At 39.7% G+C, this 19,215-nt stretch overlaps 1 protein-coding gene and 1 long non-coding RNA gene across 4 annotated transcripts in view; one reads left to right on the top strand and one right to left on the bottom strand.

The window, feature by feature from the left end:
• Positions 1 to 11,575, bottom strand: part of LOC122551711 (uncharacterized) — a 36,607-nt gene extending 25,032 nt beyond the window's left edge. The window contains exons 1-3 of the long non-coding RNA XR_006312168.2: positions 11,523 to 11,575; positions 1,563 to 1,840; positions 1,027 to 1,124 (exon numbers count right to left, since the gene is read on the bottom strand). This is a non-coding gene — a long non-coding RNA (uncharacterized LOC122551711). The remainder of the gene's footprint in view (positions 1 to 1,026; positions 1,125 to 1,562; positions 1,841 to 11,522) is intronic.
• Positions 1 to 19,215, top strand: part of slit2 (slit homolog 2 (Drosophila)) — a 464,730-nt gene that overhangs the window by 85,873 nt on the left and 359,642 nt on the right. The window lies entirely within an intron of this gene.

Below are 19,215 nucleotides of genomic sequence, written 5' to 3' on the forward strand. Positions count from 1 at the left end.
ACCATTGGTTTGACTGATAATTCTCTAAGTGGGACCTTTTGCAGCGAAAGAGATGGACATTTTGCTGTAAGATATTCAACACTGCTTCCAGTCTTAGGTTGCTATGGGCGGCTGTCAGGATTATGAGCGGACACCCCCAACAGCAATTTAATTGGCGATGTGAGGACCACAGCATTCAATCAAATCTAGGCAAATACGTTTCAAAGAAATCTCATCTCATTCTTCTAAATTCTGGGGAATGTCAATCTAATCTACTCAATATTTCCTCAAAGGACAACACTCTCATTGCATAAAAGCAGCCTTGTGAACCTTCATTAATCTTGTCAAAGATATGTATATCATCTCAGCAGTTAGGAGACTAAAGTTTCCATAGTACCCCACATATGGGCTCACTGACGCCAACCCTAGGTGCAGCAAGACCTCTTCACTTTTATGGTCTAAGTCTTTGATAATAAAAAATAACATATTGTGATGAGGAGTAGGCAACTATACTGAACTTCAATCGCTTGGAGAGTTTTATGAGGCTTTCTACATTTTGAAGAAGTAAATTTATCAATTTAATTAATCTAGAAGTGAACTGCAGCGCTTGATTTGCATTTTTATGGCCTTGTTAACCTGCATTGATATTTTTAAAACTTGGTGCAACTGTACCCCTCTATCCTTTTGCCCATTTACTTCATTAGATTCTTATTTTCACATGACCTCCTTATTCCTCTTACTAAAATACATTATGATAACTTGCATATATGAGGCTTGTTCCCTATTTACAGACTTATTCGGAAATTTTGCAAGTGGCACTAGGTTTATTAAACTTTCAGTCACTTGTACTTGTTAAGTGGCTATTCAGCAGCTTCAGAGTTGTGAAAGAAGCTTTATTACACACTCATTGTAACCAGCAGGCTTTCTTTTGTTCTCGTTAATTAATTTGAGTTTCACAAAAGCATTGGCAGGAAAATTTTGCGCATGCGTCATTTTGATTGATAGTTATTAAGCTCAACAAAGAATGGAGTTATTATCTCATTTTACCGAAATAATGGAATATATGACCCAAGGAGGTTTCATGCTGACGTGGGTAAGGTTGTTGGCGGGGGAGGTGGCTGCAATGGTGAATGTTGACTTTCCTCCTGTCAAGGAAATATAACAAAAGGTTGCCATGGTTACAAAGCAGAATTTGCCATTTTGGACTCATGCTGACATTTTGACTAAAATTTTCAATGGAAGGAATTTCAACCGCCCTTGTTCTCTCATCCACCCCCTCATCCTGTTCTCAAACACTAGGGCACCTGATGATGAAAAGTGCTCCCTGATATTCGGACAAAGTTATTTTAACTTAATGAACACAAAAGTCACCAAACGTATTGCTGAATGGGGTAAAAATCATGCTGAACAAGTATTAGCATCCAAATAATTAACATGTTTATGTAAATGCCTTCACACACCTAAAATTACACAACATGATTTGATCCCAGTGATACTTCTTTCTAACGCTACCTATGTGATTCAGTCAGAAACATCCTTGGGGATGATGTGGTGTTTGGGAGTTAGCATAAAGTGTGCTTCACCTGGTCTGCCGCATTTGTACATCCAGGGTCAAAGTCAGTCTTATTTCCTTTTTCCTTCAAACTTGCATCTCTTGGGTGAAGGTAAATAATGAGCACCTCCTGTTTGGCCTCCCTGCATGGGTGGATGTTCTGCCAAGCAGCACTGTTGCTCAGAGGGGATAGATAATCACACGTGTTTAGTGGGTCGCACAAAAGCCTCGTCTGTTAACATCTCTTTAACCAGTCACCGCAGCGATTGCTTTCTTTCAAATGCTTTCACGCACAGAGTCATCAGCCAGCTGCAAAGGGAACAGGAGAGTAAGTTGTTGAAATTCATGACTGCCAGTTCTCCGCCCTGTGCTTTTCAACCTCCTCCTGTCTCCCCTCCACCCCACCAAAGTGAAATGCCTGGGCTGAGTAGTAAGGTCTCTGTTTCTTTTGTGCTGGTGTACTGATAGAACAGGTTGCTCACTGGACCGTGTTGACGGCAGGTTTTTTTAAAAAAAAGATTTGGCATCTAATAACTGACTTGAAAAAGGTGGCAATTGAGTGAAAGATAAATGATTCAGCTCTAGATCGCAAGTAGCTGTTATCCACCCCAATCCCAATCAAGCCTCTCGGGACAATTGTGGTATAGGCAGTACTAATTCACTCTCCTCTAACTATCGAAGGGTCATTACTGAAGGCTTTGTGACCGTTATTGACATGTCTGAACAGATGTCAATATGATCTCTGCCTGCTTTGATGTGTTCTTTGCTCAGTCTCTTGAGTGTAGAGCAGTACACCATCTGGACTGCAGTTAGTTCAGCCTGGTGTAAGAGTAGCTTCTGTTTTGAGTGCTGTGGAGTGTTGCAGTGACTCTTTAGCCTCAGTGCTTGCATTGTGCATGCTAATGATTTCCACATCTTTATCTCTTTTATATAAAAATTGCGCAGCCAAATAAAATAATCTCTGATGGGATCAAATTATGAACAAAGTCTTGTTTCAAGGAAAACTAGTATTTACTGAACGCCTTCCCTGTTCAGATTGATCCATTTTATGATTTTAAAAAATCTTAACTTAGTGGTTTTCTTCACTGATTTTCCTGCCCATTCCTTTTTTAAATATGTAAACTTTGAAATTATTCCACAGTAACTTTCAATATTTATTTTGTTTCACTTTTCAAGGACTGCTGCGTTTCTGTCGATGTTTCAGAGGGTTTCAAGTATGTGGTTATTGAAAACCTACTGAATGTGGGTGCAATCCAATCACCATCAGTTTAACTTCAATCCCTTTTGGCAGATGTGAGTGTGCCTGACTTGAAAACAACATAACAGTGTAGACTAGGGTAAAAAAAACTTTTTAAGTTTGAATGATTTGCAGCTATTGGCTACACCAATACTTGTAAACTGTATCAGCTCTGAGATTAACTGATATTTACTGGTATTTATTCAGCAAGGTAGATCCTCAACAGTAATATTTCCACACTTTTTAAATGGTACGTAATTTTTTGAGGAAAATACAGGGAGCTCTAATGAATGCCAGATTCACAATTATAATCTGCAGGTGCACAGGTGAAGCGCGCCATGTTCCTGTATTCCCAATTTTAAAAATTCTGATATGATTTCATGTTCTTTGCCTTATCTCTTGCAATCATTTTTGGATTCTTTGAAAAACTCTTTGCCTAAAGACACCAATTTATACGAATGAACTTTACAGCAGCATGTTTGTGAAATCCTGTCCAACACAAGCCCACTGTCTCGATCATGTGCCCTGGAAGGTGAGGGTCCTGTCAGAAGAGTGAGATTCAGTAAATACCTCTCTGCAACCCCAAAATATCCGCTCATATATTTGGAGACATTGTGGAAGGAGCATTCCAGGCCAGGGCCTGGTTATTTTTTCTGGAGTGATGCACAACTGTCTCTGTATAATCTTTTGAACCCATTTAGTGTACAAACTAAAATACAGATGACATCTCGAATCAGTAACCGAAAAACAGTCACTGCTATTTCTATCCTAGTCAAAAATCCTCGCCTGACCTGAATAAGCTGTAATGAAGTCCTGCTTCATGTGAAAAGATGGTCATGAGATGTTTTTGTGCAATAAGTGCAGTAAGAATGAAGCGAAAAGCAACAACATTCACGTGGAATAAAGCAACTATATTAACAATTCAGAACATTCATCTTTCACTTGTGACATAACTTGCACTGATGAAGATCAACTCACTGTTTTTGTTTAGTGGATGAAGATATGCAAGCAGTAGTGCTTGGCAGAGGAAGGGTTTACCGAATGCAGAAATAGAAAAATTACTGTGTGCATTGAGAGTGGCTGAGAAAGTGCTGAACATGTGTTAATGTCTTCATTGACAGTGGCATGTGCTGGTCAGTGGTGATTGCTGTTGAATGACGTACATGCGCTTGACTGCTATGACAGGGGGCTAGGCCATCAGGGCAAGATTAATGCCACAATTCAGAGGCAAAAAGCCGCTTCAGAAGAGAATGATTACAGGGTTCTGCAGAAGTGGAGAAAGCCGTCAGGAGAGCAGCCACCTCGACAGGGAAACAAATGGTGAACACCTGGAGGGTCAGCAAAGAGCAGCCCAGGAGCTAAAGTCATGGATGGCCCAGTTGCTGTGATGAATGCTGTGCAGCAAGTTGCTGAGATTGCCAGGCCTGCAAACTTGTCAGCTACTTGTAAATTATGATTATTTTATCGTGGAAAGTGTCTCGTTATTCATCACTTCAATCCCAAGTGGTCACTCGCTCAGTGACCTGAATGGCAGGTATGCTTTTAGCTATGCTGAAGTTAATAAAATGTTGGGAGCATGAACCCCGAGTGGTGTTAAGTGCAGTGTGGTATTTGCAGGTGGATAGTTCAAACATTCCCATCTGCTGGAGCACCAGATCAGCTCTGCTAACTTCCCTCAGTTAACAATTAAAGCAGTCACTTTGTCGATGTAGCAGGCACCTCAGGGGTAAGCACACCTTGGGATTTAAATAACAGTTAACATTTATTTGCTATGTAGCTGACAGGTCTGGGAGACCACACAAATACTGTATGCTCATCAAAGCCACATGTTCAATTCACAATGCCCCAAAATGAAGTCATCTTTTCTGTAGATGTAAGAAAGGTAAAACAGAAATCATTTTGCAAAAAAAAGAGTTGATTCCTGTTTATTTTTTTTAAATCTTCCTTCCTTCCACTGATGTATGAATTGAAATTGGGGGGTATGGGGAGAGGGGTGGTAGTTTAGTGTCTCCACTGGGTGTGTTTTCAAGTATCTAGCTCATTGCTCTCGTATCCAGCCCTGAGCTGATAGCCTAATACTCTGAGTCGGCACATTGAAGTCAGTAACTTATTTAGCCATTTCGGCTTGTTAACAATCCTATAGGCCTGAACATTTCAGTAGTTGATAAAGTGTGGAGCTAGAAAAAGCACAGCAGGTCAAGTGGCTTCAGAGATGCAGAGGAGTCGACCTGAAATATCAAACAGGGAGGAATTTTTAAAGTGAATTCAGGTGAGCTTTTTGTGCCGGTACATATATAGTCCTACAAGAAATGGGGCATTGCTGGTCCTAATCCTAGTGAATGAAGCTGGTCAAGAGGTTGTAGTTTTATGTGAGTACACATTTTTGAGATAGTGACCATAACTCTGTAAGTTTCAAAGCCATTGTGGAAAGAGATAAGGATAGTGCAGAAATTAAGTGTCTAAATTGAGGCCAATTTTAATATCATTGGACAAGATCTGGCAAACAAAGACAGGGAACAACTTCTTACAGGTAACTATACATTGTAAGTGGGAGTCTTTTAAAAGTAGTATAGTGAGAATTCAGAGTCAGTGTGTTTCCCTAAGAGTGAAGGGCAACGGCAGGCAGAACCCTGGATATCAAGAGATATCAAGAGTTTAGTAAAGAAAAAGGAGACACGTCATATGTTAGGTAAAGTGCATTAAAAACAGGGGAGGCAGTTCAAAAGGATAGAGAATGCAGAGTGTTGCTTAAAAAAGAAATTAAGAAGGTAAAAAGAAGCCAAGAAATATATTTGGCAGATGAGATCAATGAAAACCCCAAGGCTTTTTATAGAGTAAGAAAATTACCAGGGAATGAGTGGGACCCATTAGCGACCAAAGGGGAACCTGTCTGTGTGGAGTCAGTGAATGTGGATGAATACTTCTCCCTTGTATTCGCAGAGGAAAAAGACATTGTAACTGGGGATTTCCTTTTGGATAGTGAGATTCCAGAACACATTAAATTTAAATAAAGAGATATTAGATGTTTTAACAGGCATCCAGGTGCACAAATCCCCAGGGTCAGATCAGATATATCCCAGGCTGCTATGGGAAGCAAGGGAGGAGATTGCTGGGACCCTGAAGGAGATATTTAATACTTTGCTGGCCACAGGCAAAGTGCCAGATAACTGGAAGATAACTAATGTTGTTCCTTTGTTTAAGATGGGCAGCAGGAACAGACCAGGTAATTACAGATCAGTTTGTCTGTTGAGAGGTAGGGAATTTATTGGAAAAATGCTGAGGGACAGGATTTATCAATACTTGGAAAGATAGAGATTGATCAGGGATAGTCAGCACGGATTTGTTAGAGGGAGAGTCTCTCTGACTAAATTAATTGAACTTTTTGTAAAGATGACTAAATATCTTGATGAGGGTTGTGCAGTTAATATGTTTTACATGGACTTCAATAAGACCTTTGACAAGACCTCACATGGAAGGCTACTCCAAAAGGTGACAGCCCATGGAATCGAAGGCAGATTGGCAAACTGGATCCAAAGTTGGCTTGCAAACAGGAGGCAAAGGATGATGGTGGAGGATTTCTTTTTTAATTGGAAGCCTGTGATCAGTGGTCTACAACCAGATTCGGTGCTGGGACCTTGCAGTTTGTTATGTGCAATAATGACTTGGATGTGAATGTAGAGGGTATAATTAGTGAGTTTGCAGATGACATGAAAAGTGGTGGCCTTGTTGGAAGTGAGGAGGATGGTCTCAGACTACAGTCTGATATTGGTCAGTTGGTAAATTTGGCAGAGCAATAGCAGACGGAATTTCATCCAGATAAGTGCAAGATGTTCCATTTTTGACATCTAATAATGTGTGATAGGTCCCTGGCAAGTACTGAGGAACTAAAGGAATCTTAGTGTGCAAGTCCATAGATCCCCGAAAATGTCAGCACAGGTTGATATGGTGGTGAAAAAGGCACATGAAGTGCTTTTCTTCATTAGCAGGGGCAGTGAATACAGAAGCAAGGACATTTTGTTAAAACTTTATAAAATATTGGTTTGACTACCGTGTGCAGTTATGATCACCACACTATTGGAAGGATGTGATTATACTGGAGAGGGTACAGAGGAGATTCACCAGGTTATTGCCTGGAATGATAAGTCTCAATTATGAGGAGAGACTGGATAGAATGGGTTCGTTTTACTTGGAACAGAGGAGGCATTGGTGGGGGGAGGGGGGGGGGGGGGGAGCCAAGTGAGGTATACAAACTTATGAGAGACGTAAGGTCGATTGTAAAAATATTTACCTCAGACCAGAGGACATAAGTGAGGAGGAAGTAGTATGGAGGAGAGCTGAGAAATAATTATTTTTAATCCTGAAGATGGTAGAAATTTGGAATGTGCTGCCTGAGAGGGTGGTGGAGGCAGATATTCTTGTAACATTTAAGAAGCATCTGGACGTGCTCACAGTGCCAGAGTATAGTAGGCTATGGACCAAGAGCAAGTAAATGGAATGGTGTAGCTTGATGCTTGTTGGTTAGCATAAACATGGCAGGTCAAAGAGCCTGTTCCTATATTTGATGACAATATGACCTGATGAGGATAATAAAAGATTATATCCACAATCTAAATAAAACCCCATTAGCGCAGAGCAAACATAATTGATTCCTTGTAACCTTTCCATCCTTTGAGAGGGTTTCTTTTGGTGATTTTTCACTGGCCTAATTTAGGGTTCGAGGCTGCCCCTTTGAAGTGAAAGGATGCCACACTAACTTCCATACTTTAAGTTTTAACATTCTTTTGAAAATATTGCACAAAAAGGGCTTAAATTTTAAAAAAAAGAAAGTTTTGTGAGTTAATAATACTTGGTAAACGTTTGATTTTTTAAGGGGCTTTGTTATTCGTCCTCCACATTAAAGTACATTGCTCCAGGTTCAGGCATGCAATGAAAGTAAGTCTCTAACAAGCCTGGTAAATCAAAAGAAAGGTTGTCTCTATGGGAATGGGTATTTCTCCTCTCTCAGAAAAAAGATAATCATGACCTATTTCTCCAATTTGGTTAATAGACTTTTTTAAGTCTGTAAATGTTCAGGCCTCTCCTTTCAATTTTTTTTGTCTGAAGTAACCGTCACGATTAGTCACTATGGGTTTGGAGTGGCCACCTCCTCTCTGGCTATTATGAGGAGCTCCCATGTTTTGCACTGATGTGTTAGGGGGTGGGGGGGTGGCGAAGCTGACTGGATTAGCATGGCTAAGTCTGTCTGCAGCTGGGCTCTGCTAATGGCTGAGAACGTTGCAGTCTTCCAAAAGAATAAAGGGAAAACTCCAGGAGTGAATGAAAACAACCTGAATGGGGTATAACTTGCACAAACTTCATCCCACTTTCAAAGCTTCCCTTTTTAATGCTTGCTTTTCAAAACAAACCTCTGGTGCAGTTTCCCACCACTGTTGTAAACAACGTGCTGCTGCTGCAGAAGCTGGAATTGTGAAATTACTTCATTTTAAGGTCTTAGTACTAATGGGTTGAAGAGAAATTGAATTTTTTTGTTGTTGTTGTTTTAAAGTGTCCATAATTTGACAGCGAGTTCCCCTGCTTCTCCATCTGTTCTCACCAACCTTCAGTGATCAGGGACTTGACAGGGGCTGTTCGAGATTGACAGAATGTTGATGCTGGTCATTGACAGATATTTTAGCAGCTTCTAGCAACGGTGTCAGTCATGAACCTATAAAACTTTATAATTTGGAGATGCCAGTGTTGGACTGGGGTGTACAAAGTTAAAAGTCATACAACACAGGTTATAGTCCAACAGGTTTATTTAGAAGCACTAGCTTTTGGAGCGCTGCTCCTTCAACCACCTGATGAAAGAACAGCCCTCCGAAAGTTAGTGCTTACAAATAAACCTGTTGGACTATAAACCTTATAGGTCTTTCGGAAGAAAGCTGGTTTTAGAGCATTGATACATGAAGTAATTTCAAATTGGATTTCAAAAGACTGGCAATACGAAGAAATTTCACACCCAAAATTCTATCCAAGTGACAGAATTTGTCAAAACACTATTTCTGGTTTAGTTGAACTAAAACAGCAAGTAATTAATCTGAATTCTAGAGGAATGGATTGATGTGGGAGTTGAGAAAGTTGAGATTAATTGAACATTTGACTGCCATAAGCATTTTAATATTGTACAATCATTGAAGCAGATTGCTGTATGAGTTATAAATTCATGTCTTTTATCTGTTTAGAGAGACAATCATTTCAATCAAGAAATATGCACTTTTCAATAGTAATCTATAATTTACAGTTACATGATTGTAAAATATTGAATTGTTTACAGGTTGAAATGGTATGAAAACCCTGTGTGGCCTACTGCCCTTGCAACATTTTTAAAGAAAGTGAATAGAACAGGAATTTAAAGAAGCCAAATTCCCCAGCTTCTGATTAGTCATTTACCAGAATACTGTTTGGTAATTTACAGCATCTTCTTGTACAGTGTCAAGACTGAGCTGAAAAATCTTGACACTGCAGAGGCACTCCCGTTTTTGCTGATAGGTAGATGTTGCCTGATTGGCGGTGTTTCACATTTGTTTCACTCTGAAAGACACTCAACTCTTTTACACACCCATTGCTGCTAAACTGGACCATTCATTGGCATGAGAGGGAATTCAACTGAATCCCATTTTGGAAAGGTGTAGTAGTCAGGGGCTGAGAAAGCTGAGTTGGCCTTGCTAAAATAAAGTTTTCAAGGATATTTTCCTGAATACCAAGATGGCAGCATGATAGCTTAACGGTTAGCAGTGCTGTCTCACAGCGCCAGTGACCCGGGTTCGATTCCAGCCTTCGATGACTGTGTGGAGTTTGCATGTTCTCCCTATGTCTGCATGAGTTTCCTCTGGGTGCTGCAGCTTTCTCCATAGTCGAAATTGTGCAGGTTAGGTGGATTGGCTAAATTGCCCATAGTGTCCAGGCATGGAAAGCTTAAATGGGTTAGCTATGGTAAAAACCCCATGGGGGGCTTTTGGGATGGGCTGAGGGAGTGGAACTGGGTGGGATGTTCTTTGGAGGGTTGGTGCAGACCTGCTGGGCCAAAAGGCCTCTTTCTGCACAATATGGATTCTGTCGTGTCGTTTTGCCATTGTCCAATATTACAAAAGTTGTGACAGTGAATTGGTAAACTGTTTTAATTAGCTCTCCTCATTGTAATTTCCACTGAAGTCCAAAGGAAAGGAAAATTGTAGAGATTTTGCCTCAGTTTGCCTCAGTTACTGCCCAATCAGTTTCAGCCCAAAACCTTGGGATTTCTGGGCTGAGGTTTGTTTTCATAAAGATTTTGCACTGCAGGGTTGCGCTATTTGGGATTTGTTACTAATGAGAAAATGTTCCCGAGGAAAACAATGAAATTTTAAATTGCCAGTGTGCCTGGCTCAAAGTGAAATGTTTAGACTGTAGAATAAAAAGGGCAACCGCCTCAACCGAGAAACAGAAGTAAATTGTAGTGTAAGTATTTTAATGAGCAAATTCAGCACAGTCACTAATTTCTTCCTAAACATTAGTTAACTTCAACCTTTTTGCAATGCACAGAATTCATCCAAGAGCAGCTGACGACTGGCACAGAAACTCCTAATCATTTTCTGAGGGGGGTTTCTGAAACAAATGGCTGAATTTTATACACCAGTGGATTTGAAGGTGGGGATGGGGGTTGGTGGGAGGACATATAAAATCCAATAGGTGGTCTTTCTATTGCCTGCGTGCTAGCCCCTATCTGTCTAATATTACAGAGAGTGAACAGGCGTCTGGAAATGGCCCACCCTTGGGCCTATCAAGACCCTTACTCACATCACCAGTAATGGCCACCTCTCTTGGCTGGCACTACTAAGACTACTGTGTGTACACCATGTGATTGGCTGGCACTACTAAGACTACTGTGCTGTACACCATGTGATTGGAGAGCAGCTCTTTAAGTCAAGATTTCATCTCAAGAAAGGATTAGAAGACATGCTTTAAGCCATTAATGCTGCTGCCACTCGGGTAGCTGCCTGTGCCATAGCTGAGCTTCCCTCAGTCCTTTCAGCCAGGGAAGGGGTTTGGGACCCACAGTGCTGTGTAATGAGTTTAGTGTACAATGCAGCAATGGGCCATTCAGCCCAGCTTCTCTATGCTGGTGTTTATGCTGCACACAAGCCTACTCACACCCTGTATATTCTTCTCTTCCTTTCTCAAATACTTATCTAGCTTCCCTTAACAGCACTTTTGCTACATTACTTAACGAGGCCACATAATAGCAAGTTCCACATTCTAACACTGTATGAATAAGTAAAGTTTACCTGAATTCTCTGTTGTATGTATGAGTAAATATTTTGTATTTATCCCCCCTAGTTTTGGACTTAACTGTAGAGGAAATATCTTTCCTCCATCTGCCAATTCAAACCCTGTCATAATTTTAAACATCTCTCACAGATCGCTCCTCTGCTTTCTCATTTCACAAAAAGAAGAGCCCCAGCTTTTTTAGTACTTCCTGATAGTTAAACCCTCTCAGTATTGCCTTTAGTTAACAAGCCTCAGTGACAAAGTGACTGCCAATTTTGTATGATCACACAGCAACACAGTCAATCCAAAGGAACATTTCTCTCTGAAAAATAAACATTACTGAGCTGCACTGCAAGAATAATTTTATCAGCTCCCAGTGAGCAGTAATTGCACACTTTCAATCAAAAGCATTCTACATTTATCTGGTATATGATAACGTAATATCCTTAAACAGCCACAGCGGCTCATTACCTTTCTTGACAGAATGCCATTTTTGAAATAATTGCTAAAGTGTAACCCATTTCGAAATAGCAATCTAGTTCTTGTGAATGTGTCTGTAGCTTCTGTGTACAAAGCTAATGAACAGAAATGCCTGTCATCCGGTGTGTTTTGTGGCACAGTCCTGTGACCTTTGAGATACTGGGGCTAAAAATAAATGCAAAATTTCTGCTGGAATCCAGCACCCAGGCTGCAGCAATCACACTGCACACAAGCTGCTGGGTAATAGTGTCAGGACTTTCAGCACCAGCATTCCAGATAAAGCGTACCTGTTGAAACAGCTTACTCTAGCCTTGTAATATATCAGGTTTTGTGTATTTATTGGTTTGCTGCATCCAGTGAATACATGTTACTATTCAGGCAATTAATTGCATAAGGGTTGCTCATTTGAGCTTTTTAATTTTAGCTCAGAGTAATGGATACAGTGGATATTCTGTCTCTTCCTCAGTGACCCTCATTTCTGAAATAAAAAGCTTTGAGAAATGCACCGCCTCTTAATTTAGAGCTGCCCCTGGTGGCACTGACTCTAACTCATTAACCCACAGAATTTATTCATCAGAGGGTCATGGCCCTTTCAAAATATTTTACTCTGGTTCTTCAGGTACAAAACAAATCACTTGGAGTAATATTTTTTGGATTGCTAAGCCAGATGGCTGCAATGCCCAAACTTCAAATTTCGCCAAACCAAACAAATTTAGAAAGAGTAAGAAACCAGGATTGCCATAATTAAATTGTTTCTTTTTAATTATCATTAGTAATTCTGTTCATAATATTTTGGAGAGTTCCTTCAAGTGTGAGCTGCACTTCTTGGTTTATTTAAGAATAAATAAGTTCGCCTGAAGTTCGCCCTCCCGAAAGATTGGTTACACCCCTTGGTTGCAACAATAAGATTGATGAGTCTCCAGGTTTTGAGATTGTTTGAAAAGACTCTTTAAATTTAGTTTATTTTCATACATGTACAACTGCTGCTAGGCACTTTATAATATTTTTAAAATATTGCAAATATTTTATATACTAAGAAACTGCGTAGACTAATCAAATCATTATGTGGTTTATTATTTTTCTAAACCAGTTTTCAGGCAAACACCAAATACTCTTGATGAGATGCTCTTTTCTTGCGATTTACTCACTTTCAGAAAAATTACTGAAACAAATTGAGGAGTCTTAAGTACAGCAATAATTATTTCCTAATACAAAGAAAAATAAATGAATTTGCAATCATTTTCTATTACACTTCCCAAATTTTGCTGGCTTGTTGAGGATTTTACCTTTGTGATTATGTGAATGCATTTTAGGGAATTTGACCTATCACCTAACCCACACAATATTGAGAACAATTTTTGCTGAAGCTTTCAATTGCACCTATTGCAGAAGGTTTACCTCATATCTGAATGGAATTGGAACTTTTCAGACAGGATCACTTTGATATTTGTTGATTTGATGTGCAGGATTTCCTTTGACTTATTTATATCAGTTGAATTTTTATATATGCTGCATCTGGGCTCTGCAAGGGTCAGAGCAAAATTGGTTTTCTTTCTGATTTTAACTTTTCCACTTGCCTCCTTAATGGTTATGGCACCATGATTAGTCAGTGCTCCTTGTTGTCTTACCTAACCAACATAACTGAGTTTAGTGTGAATAATTTGACAACAATTCATTTGATAGTCAAGTCTAACCCTAATCCGAATCAAGCTCTCTCTTGACATCCATGAGCATCATTTCTAGGTAGGATCTCTGGAAGGCAGTCCTTGGCTAGATGACTGTACCTCCAGCAGCACTCAAGAAGCGTGACACCATCCAGGACAAAGCAGCTAGTTTGATTGGCACCACATCCACAAGAATCCAGTCCCTCTACCATTCATGCTCAGTAGCAACAGTGTGTACGACCTACAAGATGCACTGCAGAAATTCACTAAATACCCTGAAACAGCACCTTCCAAACAACCTATAGCAAGGGCAGCAGATACATAAGAATACCATCACCTGAAAGTTCATTCACCATTCTGACTTGGGAATATATTGCCGTTCTTTCAATGTCGCTGGGTCAAAATCCTGGCATTCCTTCCCAAACAGCATTATGGATCTACTTGCAGCACACGGACTTACAGTTGTTCAAGAAGGCAGCTCACCATCACCCTGTCAGGGGCAATTTTAAGGATAAGCAATTAATGCCAGCCAAGCCAGGAATGACTGTGTCCCGTGCCTGAATTTAAAAAAATATAATTGACTCTAAGAAACTGACTGATTTTTGATCTGTATGGTTTATTATCAAAGCAGTCACAGAATGTGGCCTCAGAGGGTAAAGTTTGCACACTTGTGGGATAAGACTCCCCTCTGGCAATGTAGAGTCAAGAACAACAACAACATCATTAATTCAAAATAGAAACATTTCCCAAGGCACTTTGGAGAGAATAGCCATAAAGTGGAAGGAGGAAAGATTAGGAAGGGGCACTAAAAACTCTGTGAAAGGATCAGGTTTGAAGATCAGGAGGTTGGTGAGGAAGCTGTTGGGTTATAAGATTAGAACTCAGAAAATCTCCTTCTTGTAAAAATTCATTCAAAAATAATTAAATGGAAAACTACAGCAGGGAGATCTTTATAAACCTCTTTCTAAGACTGCAGGAGAATGGATAAAACTCATTAGTTTGTGTGTCAGAATGTGGTTTGCTCAGGCAGCACCATTTCATGATGAGTACACAAAGTAGAAATCTGTACAACTGATGTTAAAAACCAGCTTTCTGAGTTTCTTGGAAAGCCATTAAGGATCTTGATTGCAGTCATACAAAGGACAGTTAAATTTAATTGATCATTTGTAGTTTTGTTGATGAATCACTTTAGCATGCTCAACTAAAGAATATTCAATACCCTTGAAATGACTGAATTATTCATGGTGGTTTTGCACAAACCAGTGTAGTGTGTGGACTGACATTAGCTAATTTGATCAATAATGCATCGACAAATCCCTGGTATTAAAACCTCATGGCTCAAGACATTGTTGGTCAATAATTTACTGGATGACACTTGTTTTCAGGATTTAATGTTTTTTTCATTTGAGTTGTTTTCAGTTGGCATGGGAAAAAATGTATTTAAACCTGATCATAAACAAAGTCTTCTGATTTTGTGAATAAGTGCTGCTATGTGAATCATTCACTCAGTTGAGACAAACATGGTAACTCTGACGCATTAATGAAAAAAGCATGATGAAGGGATCTTCAAAATGGCTGCTGTACAATAGTAGTCGAGAGTGTGGTGCTGGAAAATCACAACAGGTCAGGCAGCATCTGAAGAGCAGGAGAATTGGCATTTTGGATATAAGCCCTTATATGCCCAAAACATCGATTCTCCTGCTCCTCAGATGCTGCCTGACCTGCTGTGCTTTTCCAGCACCACACTCTCAACTCTGATCTCCAGCATCTGCAGTCCTCACTTTCTCTCCGCTGCATAGTAGTAACATTGCATGAAGGCAAGGTAACTCTTCAATAAAATGAATTACATAATTATACATATTTAATGCCGGAGCAGCAATTAGTTGGCAATTGCCACTCCACATGAGAAGCAATGTATGGTAATTAGGTCTACCTCAATCTCAAACAAATCCATTGTATGAAACCTTTCTCTTATCTCCAATCTTTTACTGATCTATCACTGTGTTAACAGATTGAGATGGAAGTGACAATGACAAGGACCACGTACCTTCTCCAATCCTCCTCTGCTTGAGAAAAAAATGACATTATACATCTCTTGTTTACTTTTTAAAAGAATTTCAAAAAGCTTAGCACCTCTCAAAGATAATGGTGATGTGATCTGAGGCTTTCACTGAATCTAGAAGTAGCACTTGTAAATTCTTTGTTCACTAGTGGGATGTGGGCATCACTGGCTGGGCTTGTATTTATTGCCCATCTCTATTTGCCCTTGACAAGATAGTGATGAGATGCCTTCTTGAACCACTATTGTCCATGTACTGTAGATTCATCCACAATGCCTTTGGGGAGGAAATTTTGATCCAGCGACAGTGAAGGAATGGCGATATATTTCCAAGTCAGATGAGTGAGTGGCTGGAAGGGAACGGGCAGTTGGTGGTGTTCCCATGTATCTGCTGTCCTTGTCCTTTTAGATGGAAGTAGTCAAGGAGGTTGGAAGATGCTGTCTAAGGAAATTTGGTGAATTTCTGCAGTGCATCTTGTAGATCGTACTCGCTGCTGCTACTGAGCGTCAGTGGTGGAGGGAGTGGGTGCTTGTGGATGCCGCGCCAATCAAGTGGGCTGCTTTGTCCTGGATGGTGTCAAGCTTCTTGAATGTTGTTGGGGCTGCACTCATCCAGGCAAGTGGGGAGCATTCATCCCACTCCTCACTTGAACCTTGGAGATACTTGGCAGGATTTGGATAGTCAGGAAGCAAGATACATGCTGCAATATTCCTAGCCTTTGGCCTGCTCTTGTAACCATCATATTTATATGGGTATAACACTCATCCAGTTCACTTTCCAGTCAACTGTAAACGTCAGGATCTTGTATGTAGGGTTTTAGTGAAGGCAACATCATTGAATGTCAAGAGGTGATGATTAGATTGTCACTTATTGGAGATGGTCACTGTCCGGCATTTGTATGGTGTGTGTATTACTTATCAGCCCAAATCTAGATATTGTCCTTGACTTGCTACATTTGGACATGGACTGCTTCAGTGGATGGGAAGTTGTGAATGGTGCTTTCATTTGATTGTGTACCATTTTTACAGGTCACTACATGTGTTCATGGTTTATAGCACTTTAAAAATTGAAGCACAATGCTATCCCACATTAAAAAAGGCCTATTTTTGCTCACCATTGCTGTAGAGTTCTGAGGCATCGAGCAGCCGCTGTTGTAAAAGTGGTATGAAGTGCACCTGTTTGGCAGTCACCTTTCATTGAGAAAGCAGAAAAAGACAAATGACTGAGGGAATCTGTTTTAGAAAATGACCTGAAAGAGTAAGCTGTCTGTGAAATGAATCTTAATTTCCGTTTATAAGTATGACATAAATATTAACATACTTCCTACTATTGAATAATTTTATAAATCTTCTAATAGAACAGAATTGTTTGAAAAGATATGGCTATACCTATATCTAGACCAAGGAAAAAAAATGTCAGTTTTCTAAAACTGTCATGTCTTTAAAAATATTGTTCTTATTATTTACCCTAACTCTTCTGTCATCGCTGAAAAAGCAATGACACATGCTTAGATGTGTTTCCCAATGGTAAAATAGCTCCTCGGCAAACCCTTCTCAGGCATAACTATTATGACTTGTTGACTATCCTAACTAATCCTACCCTTTCCAGTTTAATATTGACTGATTACAGGTCTGCACCACCTCATCCTGTTCAGCACAGAAGTGAGATCTCAGTACAAATGACCAGTGTAACTTGGCGTGAGTAAAGTTGTGTATCCAGGATCTCATTGGTTTGTTTTGTTTAATTAAGAAAGGTTTTTTTAGTTCAAAAATACAGTAAAGACACATCAATAATCCAGGGTTTGATGTAACAACAATTGCAAACTGATTCTGTTGAACAGCAAATTAAATTTCGAGTATTAGAGTTTGATTAGGGACGAATTATTGATTCAAATGTAATGCTTGAAATTCTGTTTGTGGTTAATGTACGTTTAAATAAAATACTTGATTTCTTATTGTCAAATTAGATTGAAGTGCTGAAATGGAATTTTTGAGTGTAGTCTCTTAAAGACTTCAAAACGAAGGTCTTTTGGCCTTACCAGAGGAGGAGCCACATTAGTGATGGCAGTACACCTGTCAGGTTACATAGAATATTAGAAAGCTGCAATTTGTTTCAGTTGAGAAACAGCAAAAGCCTACCTGACAAAATGTGCACTTGTAATGTTAGGCCTTCTACCTGCACAAAATGCAGTAACATTTGAAGCGACCATTTTAAAACTGTCAGATTGAGCTAAGTGTGGCTAGATTGTTAAATTGTGGCTTTGAATTGCTCTGTGCACTGCACGCTGCTATGGACCTAGGAGGTCCCCTACATTCTGCACTGTACTCCAGAAATAATTAAACATTACAGCAGTTGCAGACTTAGCTGTGTCATCTGCACAGTTTCAGAACTCAAAATATACTAGGTGGGTGTCCAATCTCTGGATGGCTTCCAGCTATGTCTGTCATGTCACCTCTCCCTTCTTCCTTATGTGCTTTTCTTTAAACAAAAGTAGATATGCACACACAAACACAGATGTGCATACACACTCGGCTCCACATATATACACATATAGACCGTATAGGTGTCAAGCTACATTCAGTGCTCATCTCTTTGTTTTTAATTCAGGAGTATGTGAATTCAGGCTTCCTCCACAAGACTCTGTATAATCTAACTTTTCATGTATCGAGGGAGTATTAACTTGTCATCTTTTAATCTGCACTCCTGTCAAATGTGTGTCACATAACACCATTTGAAGAATAATAGGGGAGCTCTTTGTCTCAATATCACAATATCTGGGTATCTCTCATAAAGGAGGGCTGGAACCTGTATGCAAACGAATGAACATTTATTGATTATTTTCACTATTTACTAAGATAGGCTTTAGCAGGGACTCCATCAGAACCTTCTTCCCTCAGGTTCCATCTCTGTGTGATCTGACATCACAGATGATGCAATCTGGTTACCAGCATAACTAGCAGTTAGGAGCTTCTGAGGGAGTACTCAATTATTCCCTTTAAACTGTCTCACTGTCTAGCCTCTCCAGTGGATGGAAAAGGTCATGCAATGTCATCTGAAGAATAGCAGGGGAGCTCTCCACATGTCCTGACCAATATTTGTACCTCTGCCAACATTACTCAAGAGATAAATTTGTCATTGCTGTTTGTGTGACTTTGCTGTTAGCAGATCGGCTGCTTTATTTACCCACATAGAAACATTGACCATATTTCATTGGTTGTGATGTGCTTCTGGACATTGTTGTGTTATGTCTCATGATCAGTATGTTTTTAAGAGGCATGTGCATCACTGCATAATAGCAAGTGATTCAAGGTATATGGGAGAATGAGATTTTCATACCCTCAGGTGATATGCTATCCTATAGAGATGAGCACATCTCTTAAAGGCATACTGACATGCTGACTGTGAGGGATAATACACAGACAACACAATAGCACAATATAAATAGAAGCTGTTTCTATATCTGCCCACAAAATAGCTTGTGGATGACAGGGACACCAACACACTATTACTGGGTCAGAATCCTGGTCGTATGCCCACTGCAATTAGGGTTGGGCAACTAATTTTGGCATTGTCAGATTTTCCAAATGAACAAAACAGAAATGCATATATGGATGCATAGATATACTTCACAGCTTTTGCTTTATATCGGTATATGAGCAGATATCCTTGGCTTGAGGCCTATATGAGATAGTTGGCCTTTAATGTGTGTTTGATCTCGTTGGGGGATTTTCTTTTTAAGCTGGAATATTTCACCTTATTTATAATCTCTTATACTCAGATCAATCACTCCCAATAAATTCTTTTAAATGCAATTCAAACCCAGTAAAAAAAAGCCAACCGTTTTATACAAGCTAAAGTATTTTATGCTAAGCTGACTCTATGCAATGTATCATATCAGCAATATGACAATAATTAATTTGAAAATCTGTGTTGTTATAAATTATATTCTTATAGGGGACC

Source organism: Chiloscyllium plagiosum, unplaced genomic scaffold (assembly GCF_037043375.1).
Source record: "Chiloscyllium plagiosum isolate Xiang-an unplaced genomic scaffold, Cpla_swu_hap1 HiC_scaffold_1, whole genome shotgun sequence".
In the NCBI taxonomy this organism is placed as follows: domain Eukaryota; kingdom Metazoa; phylum Chordata; class Chondrichthyes; order Orectolobiformes; family Hemiscylliidae; genus Chiloscyllium; species Chiloscyllium plagiosum.